Source organism: Dermacentor variabilis, chromosome 3 (genome assembly GCF_050947875.1).
Source record: "Dermacentor variabilis isolate Ectoservices chromosome 3, ASM5094787v1, whole genome shotgun sequence".
Taxonomy (NCBI): domain Eukaryota; kingdom Metazoa; phylum Arthropoda; class Arachnida; order Ixodida; family Ixodidae; genus Dermacentor; species Dermacentor variabilis.
Window position 1 is genome coordinate 136,829,277 of NC_134570.1, and position 12,271 is coordinate 136,841,547.

Genomic DNA, 12,271 nt, shown 5'->3' on the forward strand with positions numbered 1-12,271 from the left:
ACCTACTTCTTAACTCATGAGCATTTTTTTATTTGTTTAAAAAATCATCCATTAAAAGTGGGGTATTTGTCCATTTTGTTTTGAGCCCGCGCCTAGGTTGAAATAATCGGCAAGGCAGTAGCCACTGCTTTCGTCCGCGCCACATAGTGTAACTAGTTGGATTTGAACTCGCAGCACCTGTCCACCCCCCCCTAATGTAGAACAAAAGGAGGCTAACTAGGGAGTCACAGTCTATAGTTTCAAGCAGTTTCGCTTGTTTATCAATCAAGCTATATAAACAGCAAATGGATGTACTAAGAAAAACCAGAAAAACAACCAGTCAACGTATCCGGACAATTTGCTGCAACGGCGCAATGGAAGTGCCGTCGATGTACGAGTGAAGGTGAACATTAACAGAGCGTCAGATGATTGCCTACATTCGAGAGCAATGCGTTCAAAGTACATTGTAATTTTTAGGTGGAGTACACAGTCCTGATAACGTCAAATACTATATACGCTATGCCTACCGCGAATAATTTTTATTGTGCTATATGACGTCGCAATGCAGGAACTTCACTAGATTGAACTGCATCGCATCGTTAGGCGTATTGAAAAGCCAACAGTTTCTTGAGAAGGGCCTGTCGATGTTCCAAAGCCATTGGTAGTTTACGGCCTGCGCGTGAAGAAAACGAAGCTGCAAAAAAAAGAAGCCCTACGCCAGCAACACTTCTTGCCCGTAGTGTATGCACTTGTAGTTCATGGAGATGCGAAAATTTTTATCGAATCTATAGTGGGTCCACTCTTTCGAACCAAGTTTTTTCCCTGAAATATCAAGCATGCACCCCTTTCGCGATTCTCTTTGGTGTTATTTCACTGTCCGAGTATTTTTGAATGACTCAAATCTGTGAAAGAGAACAGGGCGTAGTCAAATTGACCATTCTCTTTTTGATGAAAGGGACAAAGTGAAGCACGATGAACGCTCGGCAGAACACGGGGTCCATTCGACAAGGCAGCAGTCAAGCGCAACCGATCGTAGTGCCGTCAAAGTTGAGTTCCTCTTTGTTGTCATTGGTGCAAACGCAGTTCTTCTGAAATATGACAAACTTGAAGCTCTACAAATAAAAAACTTCCGACTATGATCGCAATAGTAAGGCGCTTTGTTCAAAGGGCGAACTGGAGTGGATGCTATCTGCAGCATTTGTTGACAGTTACGCACAATCAAAACACCACTGAACAAGTGAACCGACTGGCACTCTGTACCACTGCAACACTCAGTCGTATTTCACCTAATGACCATGGGCAGGTGACTATGCTAATGACCATGGTCAACGACCTCTCACAACACAAAATCTAGTGTTTCTGATGAGAGTTCTTTTTCAATTTTAGCGGCACTCATACTAGAGCCGCCAACGGGAAAGGTAAGAGCTACGGCGTTTCAGTCGAGTTGACTAACTGAAACAGTGAAGCGTTATGCTAAAAGAAATATTCACAGCCATTCTAATCTGTGAAAACGGATCACCAGCGAAGCTGTATATAAATATACAGCTCCTTATTAATAATATTGTAAATGTTATTATAAATATTAAATATAAATCTCTCCCCTTTCTACTTCTTTACCTTTCTGTCTACGTCCTTCTGGACTGTTGCGCGTGAGTACAAAGATAAGCGCTCCAGCAGTGCCAGCTTTTTTCGGAAGGCTCAGACGTAATTAAACCCGTCCAGAGCGCGTTCACTCAAGAGCCAAGGAGTTCTATAGGACATTGTGGCAGCGCCGAGGGGGCTCCGTTCCACAGGCCTCATGACACCTCGCCCGCGCCCCTGTCATGTAAAATATACGCGTTCTTAACCACCCCCGACGAGGCGCGAAGGACAGCAGCAGCAGCCGCAGCAGCAGTGAAAAAGATGAATAAGCAAGAATAGCTCCGCTAAAACAAAAAAAAAGGTATCATAGTTTCACCACCAGTGCGAAGCATTGAATACGGTAGCAACATGTTAAAATGTTACGCCAAGTAAACGACTTGAAGCTGTAGTGGCAGTAGGACGTCAAATGAGCTAATTAAAAGCGAGATGCTGTGCTAGGGGTGCTCTGTTTGAATCCTGCCATCGGACAATTACGTTTATGCTTACTAATATAGCTAACGTATTTGTTAGCGACATTACCACATCCGGCATATTCCAAACCGCTTTACTGGACCGATCCCGGAAAGTTGTGCACAGCCGCGCCAATAAAATTCCATCATTTTCAAGTTTCAGCTCCGTCATTGATTCGCACTTTTAGTATTTAAGTCTGCGAAGCTTCAGGATATTAGGCATGCGTTGTCGGTGTTTTGTTTAATGACACTTGTTTGTGGGCTGCCACTCCCAAAATTCTGACAAACAATACTGTCAATAATGTAAGAGCTGGTATGAGAAACATTTATTGATACAATCGCGTGGCAATACAACCCGCCGACATCGCATTTGATATGGCATGACATGTAGCATAAATGGACATAAACATGCACGGAAGCTAACGATGACGACAATGGCAAAAATTCGTTTGGTTTGCCCACATAACTGCTATGTCAATAAAACACACAGACTACGGTTACGTGTGTGCATTGCGAATATTTAGGTATCAAGTGTGGTGCTGGCCAGGTGTTGTCGAGTGCGATATCGACCTCGCCGTACCGCTCGGGGTTCAGCAATTTTTCTATTCTTTACACGAATTACATTTTAATGTAAACAAGGTTTTACAGCGTTCCCTTTTACTACCACGCTCCGATTCTCGAGGGCTCACTGGCTGTATACGCACTCACTCGTGCAGCTCTCCACGCTCACATCAAAAGATAAGGGCGCCGTGGTGGCAAACATCATCTGCCTTACCCGATGTGATAGATAACGCCTGCTCGCCATCAGCTCGCAAAGAGAAAGACCAGGCAACCAGCATATTGCCGGCGCAATTGGCCGTTTCTACCACCAGTGGTGGGTGGAGGGGAAGAACATTTGAGGGGTTGGCAGGAAACGGAGCTTTGCGTCACGTGACCAAGCTACTTTTTCTCATTGGTGAACACGTACACATCATCACATGCGCTTCCACTAACCGGATGCGCTGGGAATGGAACGCCAGGGACGACGGTGCCAAGTTGAGCGAAGCGCTAAGCGAAGGGAATGCTTGAAAAGGACAAGCGTAAATTTCGTGATCTTGTGATGAGTCTCACTTACTAAATTTAGCGAGTAATAAAAATTGACAGGAAAAATCATGCAATCTTCTCAGGCGCCGCTTTTGAAGTTATTGATGTGATAATTGTAACGGTCACTAGAGCTCTTGTAAGAATAATAATGAAAAGCGGCAGCTCTACAGACCATACATCCTTTTCCGTTGGGAAATTCCTTTGTATCAACGTCTTTGCATTCTGGAGAAGGAGGGCCGAACTGCAAAGAAAGAAAGCGCCAAAGAACTGGGAACACTTCGCGAATGTCCTGGCCTAACGTTACGCGTAACGAGAACGACGGCGATTGCAGAGTTGTGCCTATTTAGACATTTCCAGCCAATAATACTGTTGCCTCTAAATATAACATCAAAGCAAAAGCGCAATATTTATTAATGGTTAGCAATAAATGCTCATAACTGAAAAAAAAATAAAGATGCAGCCATATATTTGGCACATACAGCGAACAGTATGGAATTAAGAAAGGACAGCGCTTCCTATCTTGCTTGTTGCGCGAAATTATCAGTAATGCATGCTGTTTATTATTGTACTCCATATTTCTGTTTCACGGCAGTAATTCCAAACACCTAAATTAATCAACTGCGTTTTGTCGCGGTCGCTACAGGACAAAACGCAGTTGACTACTTCAGGCGTCAATTGACGAAACTTGCCCGAGATAGCATCAATAAAATGACCTATCTGCTGAATTTGGCCGAAGTAATGCTCTTGCGCTTACATTGCACTTACAAAGAAGGCAGGGTACTAGTTGTGTGCCACTGTCTCGTGTTTCGCAGGCTTATTCCGAAGTTTCTAAGAAAAACATTTATGTAAAAGCGAATCAGCCGCAGGAAGCTGCACGGGCAACGTCGCAGGATGGTGTTCAATTTCTTTTTTCTTTCACATCTTCAGTGAATATAATATTCTCGAATTTGAACAATTTTTAACCAATTATGTAATTAGGCGAAATACAATAGATAGTGTGACATGATCCAAGTGATGGCAAACAGCATTGCGTTGGTTCTATCCACCTACGTCGCACTTGTACATTTTTATGTTCTGGCAATATTCACCTTGGACGCATTGTATGCGCCCAATGGCAAAGTTTACGCACCTTCTCGTTTTTATCCTGTTTCGCGCCATCTTGCTTTGTATCCTGGATTGTTGTTTGATCTGTGGTAGCTGTAAGAGAACAGACATTACAACGGCATAAAATCAAGGTTTGAGAAATATATCCACACTTGTACTTGTTTATCTTTACCGGGTGACCGCATTTCACCGTCTAGCAAATGTTATAGCTCAGCGCAGGACGCGCCTGTATGTATCGGAAGTTTATCGAATGTTACCGATGGTTCTGTCTATTGTCACCGAACGTTGTGTAGTCTGATTGCATATATGCGCGGCACGAATTCCGCACTACCATATGATACTACTTTCTGGAAGACACTCGCGCACAAGCGGTTACTCTGGAACCTTCGATGACTCATGTATGAGAGCCGACGCGCTTGACCCGCTGATCAGAGTTTCGACGATCACCGACTGTGTTCGCCCCTATCGTTGTTTTTTGAGTGTAGCCGGCTTTTGAGGGCAGAGGTTCGCTCAATAAAACACCAGTTTCGTCATTCAGTTTTGCTGCCTTCTTCACCGTCACTACTACAAGACAACATACTCACATGTGCAATGCACACACTACAGTAAATAAGGTACATTTCGTTTTATATGTTCATTGTCTGCGGATGGGGCGTTTTAATTACGCGCAAATACAACAGTGCACAAAGTTTTCAAATCTTACTGAAAGCCTTGTGTATTATTATGAAAACGCGTTACAACTGTACCCTCAGTCCAGCTTGCCTCAGGCGATAAGGTATCTGCTTAATAATATTACCGTAATAATAAAGTTCAAAGTCCGTTGGCCAAAAAAAAAGATATATTAGTGTCCGAGTACATACCGTGCTCTAGTGCTTTGCTTTATATGTGTTAAATAAGATCTTTCATTTAACTAGACCGAAGCGAGGTGTAACGTTCGGAATATGAGTAAAAACGGCATCCTCATTAAGCCCATTTTTTCACAGTCTCTCATTCAACTGAGCTTAAACATCACTGTAAGATAACATGGCCCTTTGGTTCTTTACCACACGTGTATTAGTACAATGATATACACAGGGAGAACAGACGCCACCAACCTGACGTCACCAGACGTTGACTGCATGGCAACTCGAGAATCATAAAGGGTCAAATGCTGTGAAGACAACTTTTGCCAAGACAGTAGTTTAACACTTTCCGCCGGCATATAGCTGCGACAGTAAGTGTTTAGCAAAAAATAGCTGTGCAGCATCTGCCGGCATTGAAGCAGAGCAAATTTTGTGACTCTATCAATCCATTTCATTCACGAGGCTTGAAGAGCGCCCTTCGTTGTCCACATGGCATCATAAAACCTCTCTTTATTGCGGCATTCTTGACCGCTCAAACGTGCAATGCGTCAGACCTGATTAAACGCCTTCCATTCGAAGTTGCTTATATCATACGAATATTCCTTACGCTTACTAATGTAATATTACTGGGGTTTCTATTAAGTCAGCTCAGCGATGAGGAATACAAAGCCGCGGCTATCTATAATCTAGAGATACTAAGAACAGGTAAATTTCTGACTTGAGATGTTTTAACGAGCACATAAGTTCGAGTAAGTGGTAACCGGGGAAATGAATATGAAAAAATATTTTATACAAGCCATTCCGTAAGAAGAACTCGGAGATCACCAACTAAAATAATTAAGTGTCTCCGGAGGTGTAAGGTTGTCAGCTTTTGACCTTTTCAGCTATTCAACAGTGCTTTAGGCCTCTATTCCAGGGTGTCGCGACGAAAATGATTCAGTAAGTACGCTGATGAAAGCGAAAGTAAAATTCAGCTTGTTACACTAGATAATATGCAGGTTAACTTTAGGATGCAGCTCTTAGTCTTCCGGAACATAAGGACCTCTGAGAGAGAAATGCTACAGTTTTGATAATACATTTCTTCTAGACGGCAACAGATTGCTCACGCGTTGTCTCATCATTCGTAGTTGTCATCGTTGCCTTATCCGGATCAAGGTCAGAAGGACAAATCCAGCTGTTCTGCGAAAAACGCGTGGCAGCTGGACACCACAACTTCAAGCACGAAGTGGCGTCGTCTGAAAAAAAAAGAAAACATGTTTGAACGGCATACAAGCACCTTCATGAGCACGTATGCCATGTAAATGATAACACATACTTGATACTTCGCAAATAGTTAAACGGTGGTAATAAAGACACATAAAACCCATTAGTCATCTTCATTTCCTTAATTTACTCTGAGGGCCACAGAAAGCACTCTACAGAAATCGGCACAGTATAAATCACATTATGTCCGAAAGGCTTTCGCTTTCATTGTATACCAAAGTGCGCTCCAGCTTGGTGTCCCCAGCGCTTACCAGTGACGCAATAAGCGCCAGCAGCCACGCGCTCCGAGTATCGCGTCTTAATGGCTGAACACTCTACACAGTACAAGAGCGTTACGTGGAACTGCAATATTAAATAAAATAATCAGAAATACCAGCTTTGAACGCATCAGTATGTTAGTAAAGCGTTACAGGGTGTATGCAAACAAGAAAGAGGAACACTTAACACATTGGTTTTTCGTGGCAGGCGGCAAGGCCGCCCAAGTGCTTCATAATCATGCTTATAATAAATTTGCACTGACAAGCGAAGACAGTGAACACAGCGTAGGTCTGTGAAGAATTTCAAGATGGATATAACGATAAGAGTGGCGTTGCAAGGAGCGCTACTGAAGCGAACTGTTCAATCGCGCTGACAAATTTTTAGCACGATGACCGCACAAAGGTAGAATCCCTTGCGAGGTTCTCCGTGAGCGCATTGTACGCATTACTGATCTAACCAATGAATAGTGCTCGTAACGCTTCCTTCAAAGCATTTGCCACATGGGGCAAGCCTAACTTCGGTTTCTTCCCTTGCCGGTGATTCTTAGCAACGCCAGCCCTTGGGTCACCTCGTGCGTTTGAAGCAAAAGAGAATTGGCGCTCATGACCTTCTGAATAGTCAGATTCACTCAAGCGTGCAGGCCTTTGGGTAGGTTCAACGCAGGCAGTTCGCGTTGTGTTACCGTATGCTTCGCTGGCCGATTTTTAATTTGATGTACGGCAACGCAGATCTCAAAAAAAGCAACAATCTATAGCACTTTAAGCTGCCGCATGACAGACATCTCGAAGACAAGCCGATACATCAGCGTTGGCGAGCTGTTTCTGTGCTGATTCATTTGGTGAGGCAACAGACATTAGGAATAGCTAAATTAACTCAAAAAGCAAGTGGACTAGCTGCTCATGACTTGCTATTTAGGTCGGACGATGGCTAGCCAGACCATATTCACCTTGTGCTGAAGACCCACAACAGTGAGAGCGGAGTCCTCAAGACGATGCGCGCTTAAGCTCGAGTGAGGGGAATGCAATGTTTGAAAAACGCTCATTCTTATCGTTGCGGAAACACTACGTACGTCAAATTCCGCAAGTAACCTGAAGGTCATGGGCATTGAGAAGAACGCTTTACGCACCTATGTAAGCTTTTTATGGTTGTGCACGTACGCTACCATAAAGCTATCTAATCTAATAAGTTCGGGAGTACGCCGTCATGCTCTAAGAGCTTCCGCCCTCCAGCCTATGGCACCGATATGTGCTGATCCTAATCGGCGCCGGCCACGCCTACGTCTTCCAGCGCACGGAATGTTAAGCTCAACGAAAAATTCCAATCATAGCGCGCTGCAATCCATTGTGCTATCTAGCACTAACTCCTCGGGTATGTCGCATCAACATCTCCGTGATAGTCGCACCATTTTTTTCGCACAAATTGAGATCCAATGGCACTTGCCCAGAATAAAGGTACGGTATTCACCTAAGGCAAGTGCATCGATTCAATCCCAAAATATGCGAAAGGTTTTAAGTATAAGACAACACTAAAAGTATAATTTCTATCTTGCGTTGCGAGATTATTTGCTCAAAGTCTTACACGTACAAAAATTATGGTTTCATGTTGTAAGGTTGCCTGAAGAATACGCTTGCTCCAACAAACATCTCACTTGTTAACGCACATAATTAATTAGCTTTATAAAATTGAAATCCGTGCCAAGCCTGTACCACTAACGAGTAATAGCACTGGCCACTGTAGCTCTCTGTACTGTTATGTGAAATTCTGTCATATAGATCGCGCATAATAATGAGAGTTTAAAGTGTAAATATGTATTTCATCGACCGCAAATACACGCCAGAGACTACACGTTCCCAAAACTTAAGCGAAGCACTGGACAAGGTAGCAGGTAGAAAATATACAGGGCACCCTCACGACGCGCGTTAACGAGTAGAATAATGTATCGGCTTTCACATTTCTGAATCAAAATCAGAGTACCTACATTAAATGGCTTCAGCTATAAGCTTCCTAACAACCATTTTGGTAACGTCTGAGGACTTCGAGAATGCTCCTAAACTGATATAAACTTTCGTTGACCATGCGTTATCGATCTACAATAATAGTTCATGACTGCACAAGGGGACGAAGGTGCACGTATTCAACCGTTGCTGATATACACTGTAGTTTTAAACTATTTGAGCTTCAGCCTTCCATCATTAATGGCAATACTCACAGACAACATTATGCGGGCATGCACGTTGCATACAAGAAGCCATCGTGCTGAACAGCGCTTTGTTAGTAGACGTTCTCTTCGTCCGGTTGTCAATTAGTTTCATTCTTGGCGTTAGTACTCACCTTCATCACGTGATTCTTGCCCGATATAAGTATTCATGCTTTCGCTGAATACGGCAGGACACCACTCCTGAATGCAATTTTTAGTTGGACAGTCTGCAAGGAAAGGGGCATATGAGCGCTGTCTCCCTGTGGATCAGTGATGCTTTTAATGCACCACATGGACACCTTTGCACAAGTATCCAGCCATCAGACTAGAACGCGTAACCTAAAGTGGTCGTCACACGTACATATAGGGGCTCAGGCAGGACAGTCAATGTTAAACCAGGCCTCTCTTACGTGCGTGAGGTGGGGGTGATTCAAAATAAAATACTGAACATATTTTGCCGATTCCGTGTGCGCAATCATTTCGTTTTCTCGTCCCCGACGCGGAACGACTGCAGTGTCAGCATCAAAATTCTTCCTCAGTACGGGACGCCATCTTGGACCTAACCATTTTGAAATTGGACGTAATGTTTTTAACGCGATAGCGTTAAGGAGCTCGTGTCGCAGAAAAGCCGGTGTCGTCGGCGTCGGTGTCGGGTGTCGGCGTCCGCGGCGTTGGCCGTGAGCGATAAATCATGGCAGGCACTTCATAAATAAAAAGCAACTTCCAAGATGGGCTGGGTGGGAATCGAACCAGGGTCTCCGGAGTGTGAGACGGAGACGCTACCACTCAGCCACGAGTTCGATGCTTGAAATCGGTACAAACGCGCTTTTAGTGAACGCGGTGTTGCCTTAAAAACGTGCCGTAGAATGTTATACTGCGGTGTATATCGGTAATTATGAGCACGTAACTTACAGAAGTCGCATTTACACGAATACCGAAGTACGTTTCCGCCACATTTCTTCTGCGCTTACCGCACACGCAGAGCCATCTTGCGGCAAACACAGAAGACCCCTCCTCTCAATGTACGGCGCTGCCCCGACAGGTGGCGCGCCATGCGCGCATTGGGGCTGTGCTGTGCGCGGACCGGTGCCAGGCGCGTTGCGGCCCCGACTCCCTCTCCCCTGGCGACGCTTCGCCGTGCTCCCACGTGGGTTGCAGAATCAAGCGCCGTTCCTTTCTTTAGATTACTATCTGTCTATCTCTCTGCCCGTGCCGATCACGACGTTTGGCTGGAGTAGATCGTTTCCCCCTCCGAGACACCGAGTTCTTTGGTTCGTTCCGTTTGCTCAGGCGCACGTTTCGTTGCCGCGCAGAACGCTGCGTTGCTCGATGCTCTCCGTGTGATAGGCGGGCGCAAAGTCCGATGCGGGGCGCCTCGTAAGTGATCCCTGCGCCGTAGCGCTTTGTCTTACACCCCTTGGCGGGTCGATGGGAACGCTGTCGCGTTCCACTCTTGAAGGCGAAGCTTAAGCGTCCTCCAATTTTTTCTATGTATACAAGACAATGAAAACCGAGGCTTACAATAAGTACCGGCCTACATAATCGTCTACGTAAATATAAAAGCTCCAGGAGAAAGCCTGATAACGAAAATTTGTCTGTTTTTACATTTGCTGAGTCTAGGATAGCCTGTTTCTTGACTAATTTTAATATTCCTCTTTTCGGCTTGAGAAAAATTTTTCACCTCACAGACGTATGGTCACGGCCCTTAACCCACCTAACACTTCTACGTCCTGCACTATGCTGGGATTGGCAGAAAGTAGGAAATCTATTTCATTTCTTCGTTCACCATTGGGGCTTTTCCAGGTCGACTTCCTATTTCTGAGCTTCCTGTAGACGGTATTCATTATTCGGGGTCAATTTCTTTCCACGAATTCTACCGGCATCTCTCCTCTGGCGTTCCTAGAATCGTTGCCTTACCTACCAGTTGCTTGGTCCCCACCCTGATATTTCCCAACATTTGCGTTGAAGTCGCTCATGACAACGTTATAATGAATTTGTAATTTTATTATTAGCCACTAAAAACCTTCCTAATGCCTTTCTATTTCTTCATTATCATGACTGAATGTTGGAACGTACGCTTGTACTAGCACCGTTATTCTGTGCCTCCTATTCAGCTTTATTGAGATGACTGCTACCCTCTCATTATTGTTGTAGAATCCATCAATCTTGGCAGGTATGTCCTTATGGATTAGACATCCTACCCTGTATTCTCTTTTATCTGCAAGACCTCTGTGAGCAGAGAATATGGCAGTTAGTCAGCACTGTAGAAGTCTCACAAGTCCTTCTAACCTCACTGAGGCGAACAATCGCCCAGGCAATGCCTCATAATTCCTCAAAGAGCCCTGCTACACTAGTCTAACTCGAGAGGGTTTACGTGTTACACGTTTCCAGGTTTAGTTTCCAGGTAAAAACATACTTAGATACAAGCATACAAACATACATAGTTAACCCCCAGAAAGTGCGTTAAGCGTCCTTAGAATGCTAACGCATTGAAAATCCTGCAGAGCCCATCTCACGATGAATGTCTGCGGTAATGCGTTTAGTATTGAATCAATATGGCAACAGAACGTACTGCCACCGTCAAAACGAGTTATCCATGAGGCGTGTATTGCAGTGGGAGTGCTCTTTCGCCCTTCATCCTGCGTTGTCGTGAAAGATATTCATTTAAAAGCAGCACATACCCAGAACAGTTGTGGCGCAGCCTGTTAAAGCGCCGGGTGGCTCTCTGAGAAACCGTGTGACGTGCGTAAGCTTCCGCTCAGCGTCGGACAAATTTAAGTGATCTTTTTCTCTGTTGTGGAGGGACTCCCTCGTACTGGCACATACCATATGCCCAGAGTCGCATCAAGGATATTCACTGAAGACCAGCACAGAGCGAGTGGCACAAGCTCCGTGATCCAAGTGGACGACAAGGAGGTTCATTGCACAGTGGTATATACCTAGCTTCCGATCCACAGTGGCCCATTTCATGATAAAAAAAAGTTCGTTTAAGAGTATCACGCATGTTCGCAATGCCACATACTCAGCTATCCAAGTTAGTGTCCCGGTTGCTTTGAAATTCTGTTCAACCAGCACAGCATCTCCATGCGCTACTCATTCTACCATGAATTATTCAATAATGAAGGTAGGTGGGAATATCGTTAGCTACAAAGCAACATGCATATAAACACAGATACATAGCCCTCAGAAATTCCGTGAGGTACCCTCAGAATACTAACTCATTCACATAACTAGAGGGCTGTCTTGTTTGGGATTTCACGAGGGCATCCATGGTGAAGCCAAAAACGGTTCAAAATGATACTGACGCCCTGTTGCTTTGTAACGAATGGGACAGCAGTAGTGTCTCCATAGTTTTGTAAGCGATAGACGACAGTTATGTTTCATCTTTCGTTGGCTCAAGTCATGGGGAGCGGCGTTTATTGTTGAGTCAGACACCACCAAAGGTCGGCATGGCC